This window comes from Alnus glutinosa, chromosome 14, assembly GCF_958979055.1.
Source record: "Alnus glutinosa chromosome 14, dhAlnGlut1.1, whole genome shotgun sequence".
NCBI lineage: Eukaryota > Viridiplantae > Streptophyta > Magnoliopsida > Fagales > Betulaceae > Alnus > Alnus glutinosa.
The window spans coordinates 17,463,015-17,467,133 of NC_084899.1; the positions used below are offsets into that span (position 1 = coordinate 17,463,015).

Below are 4,119 nucleotides of genomic sequence, written 5' to 3' on the forward strand. Positions count from 1 at the left end.
AGGAGAGTCCAATTCGGGTAAGACTAGTCTTTCAACTGTGTTTCAATAGGGCACTTATCTCATACCTTATGAGATACGAGGTTATCCTGAATATCCGGGATAGTCATTCTTAGCCTTTTTCAGGATTATAGATCAGATCTTATCTCATAAATTCCGACTGCAATATCGGGATAAGTACTTCAGCATATTTCATCCATATCGCCTCATGGTAGTCCCGAGAAATACGTTTTCTAGACCAATTGGATATGGACATTCTGTATGTGTTCTTCTCGTGTTCCCGGGATGATGTTGTTCCGAGACGTATCAACTATATCAATCCTCGGTCCTAGCAACCGAAGGATATTCTTGAGATTCTCTGAAGAGTATCTGAGACTGTGATGACCGATCAGGTCTTCATGGGTCTTTGATCGGGTTGGTTGGATTGACTTGGCCCAAAGCTCGATCATGGGCTCACTTGGACTTTTGGAATGATAATTTTTCCAACAGAATATGTGGCACATAAGCTTTTATCTACGTTGATTCTCACTTTTGGTAGAGTTCTCCTCCAATTATTTTAACGTAAAATATTTTTTTGTTGAAAAACATTTTTCAAATAAATTAATTTTTTAAAAATAATCATTTCATTTAAATTATTTTTCAGCGTTTGGTCATACTAAAAATGAGCAATGACAAAAAATGGCATGCAACCTTCGGCTACTTGAGAAAGAAAACTTCAAACTCGAAAAATAGTTTACCAAATTTAAAAATAGAAACTATCTTCCGAAACTAAAGAAGTTTTTTTTTTTTTTTGTCAAACCAGTTTGATTATTATTTTTGATTGCACCAAACGTTAGAAAGTACCGAAAATATTTACATCTAAACAAATGGAGCATTAAATCAAAATATTTGTCATCCTTAAATCAATGCATTTAAACTCATATATCGATTTTTATTTTACTGACATTGATGACCTTATTGTAAGAAATATTGTAACATAATAGGTGCAATAATCTATTTGGTATTTAGATTAAAAATACTAAGAGAATTCATGCTGGGATATAAATTTCTTCCAAAATTAAATAGGAATAATTTTTTATAATTCAATCTTTAAAAGTGTTATATATCTTTTGAGCATGTGAAGAATTTAATTATTTTTTATTATTAAATAGGACTATTTTTGACCGGTGAGCATGGTTTAATTTATTAGATTGACGATTAAACTTTTATTAATTAGAAACTAAAAAAAAAAAAAAAAAAAAAAGTGATTGAATGCATTTCACATGCAATGTAGCCGCCTTCCTTAGAATTCACGTTGTGGGGAACCGGAGGGAAGGCAGAGTACGCGTAACGTGAAGATTCATTAAAGAAATGGGAAATCCAATAACATATTAACACGTATGCAATTTGATAATCATTTAAAGGAATTAGTTTGTAATATCTATCAATCTCTGATTGCCAAGTGTAAAGTAAGCTTAATTAGTTTTACAAAACCGATTTGGCAATGATTATTCAGAGTGTAATCATGGAAGTTATCAACCCCAGATGAAAAAATATATATATTAAGAAAAAAAAAAAAAAAAAAAGCAAAATTATTTTGGTAGGAGCCAACTTTTAATCACCTTTTGGTATTCACCCAAAAGAAAAAAGGAAAATATATTTTATATTTTTGAGCAATCATTTGATCCACCGACAATATATGCCCACGTGGCAAGGAGGGCACACCACGTCTCACATTAAACATTAGATGACATGTGTTCGGTTTATGTAATTCCATGGGTCACTTTAGCTAACTGTCGTATATAATTTATGGATACTATATATATATATATATATATATATATATATATGATGGGAAAAATATCTTTGTGTTAATAATAAATGGGTGATTAGGAAGTTTTGAAATATAGGGGAGGATACTTTTTGATGGACTCAAAAAACTCACCGTGGGGCTTTTCTTAGGGTCGGCTTGATATATTATGAGGTTTGAGGTGATAAGGAAGTTAGCTTGAACGTTTGACAGGTAGTAGTACTACAGAAATCAGATCATCCTTATCCTCAGTGCTTTTGTCCTCTATAAATACTACACCCCTTCATTCTTTAATTCATTTCCACCCCTTTCAACCAACAATATCCTATGATGAGTGTGTGAGAGTGTTTTGTTTGAGGAAGTGTGTTATTGACTATTTTGCTTATAATAAGGTAAACTTCCTAGCCTAACTCGTTTCTTTAGCTGCTCACATTCTGGTTATAGTATTTTTATAGCATGCCTTGTAGGCTTAATTCTCTAGAAAGTTTTGTTGGTCTTAATAATAGTTTAACGTTGGTTTTGCATTTTGATGATATTTGACGTATTTTTTCTTGCATGGATGTGTTTTTATGGCTTAGAACCTTGTTAGCAGTTCTAAACCTTAAAACCCTTTTTGTAGAGGGTTGGTTGGGTTTCTAGTTTAAAATTAAGTTTCTGCCCAGAATCGAATGTTCGACCCTCCTTGATCGAACAATTGAAGTGGTGGCCGAACGTTTAATCCTCGTGTCCCGAATATTTGTTAGTTAGGCATAATAGCTGTTTTGAGACTATTAGAACTTAGAACTAATTTTAGCTCTAGATTAAGACAAATGATAGGTCTTTTCTCAGATTTTGAGGTTGTAGAGCCTCATGAAGACTTTGTGGAGGAGCCTTACAAAATAAGTGAGTAAAACTCAAATAAATACTTGTTATTATTTTTCTCACATAGCATGATTATTTTGTATACCAAATATATATGTGTTACAACTCACATGAAATATACTTTTGATTACTATGAACTCTATTTTGTGAAAATGAATGATGAATAACAAGATGGTAAGAAAGAAGAGTTTAGAAAAGCATCCTTGTAAAAGACGATGTATATTAAATTGCATCGTATGACATAGTACACTAATACATGCGGAATAATAGCCATTAGCTTACTATCATAAAGGTTAACCTTATGGTCAAAGAGATTTATTATTATGTTATGATGGCCCTTCGATTTAATGGCTGTTTTGTGAACGACATGCGCACCATTTACGAATGGGGGTCACAGTTACCGCTTTGCTAGTAGCATGGGCCACTCGAGGTCGGACTCAGTTGGACTGCTAGTATATGACAGTATGCATACACTATCCAAGGCACTGGTGTTGTATTACAGATCCCTTCGGACAGTGTCAACCCTGTTGGGAAGAAGTTAATATCATGAGTAAACCATATGGAGTTGAGTTATGAAATGATTATCTTATTACTTCATATATTATATTTATACCGCATCCATGATGCCACTGTCAAATGATAAATTATAACTTTGCATTGTTGCATGTGATTTATATCTTAAACATCTAAGTTCACCACACAATAACCTACACACCTTGTATATTATTACTTGCTAAGTTGTGGACTTACACTTGTATATTTTCTACCTGTGAAACAGTTTTATAAATAGTTATACAGATGATGGTTCCCAAGAGGTGTTTGATACTTTTGAATAGTGTGCTTGAGGAGCTAGATCTAGTGTGATTGGCCGAGATGTGGAGCGGTGGTAATGATACCCGCCATGACATGATCGAGATTATCTTTATACTTTATTTTCTTAAGTGTAGGCTTTAAAATTTATGTTATGTTATAACTCTTAGATTGGTTCTGAAATGTTGCATTGTACTTTGATGACTGGTCTTTTGACCGTACTTTTGAAAATAAATGTGATAATTTATGTTATGATGCTTTAGCCTTGCCCTGGTTGTTTATATTGTGACTGTAAATTTTAATTGTTATCTTTATGTTATAAGTGAAAGTCTTTCACTGTAGGCTCTCTTCAGAGATGATGAGATCTCTATGGTCTATTTCTTGTGGAATGAGTCTGAGTGGCGAACCATAAAGTAATTACTAGTTAGTTAATTTAACTGGGGTGTTACATGGTTGACCACTCATGAGAGTGGCTGAGCTACTCTTCAATAAATCATTAATTTTTTTTTTTGCTAAGGTGACACTTTCCTTCTCAATGGGTAACTAACCGTACCTAAAACACACGTATGGGTCGAATTTATTTATTTTTAATTAATGAAAGAGTTGGAGAACATTTGTGTTTTTAATTAACAGTGAAGATTGTTATTTTTTTATTTTTTGTC

At 32.9% G+C, this 4,119-nt stretch overlaps 1 long non-coding RNA gene across 1 annotated transcript; it reads left to right on the plus strand.

Moving 5' to 3' along the window:
- The first annotated feature begins 1,934 nt into the window (after positions 1 to 1,934).
- Positions 1,935 to 3,719, plus strand: LOC133856502 (uncharacterized). Its single transcript, XR_009898212.1, has 2 exons — positions 1,935 to 2,178; positions 3,426 to 3,719. It is a non-coding gene; the product is annotated as an uncharacterized LOC133856502 (long non-coding RNA).
- The last annotated feature ends 400 nt before the right edge of the window (positions 3,720 to 4,119 follow it).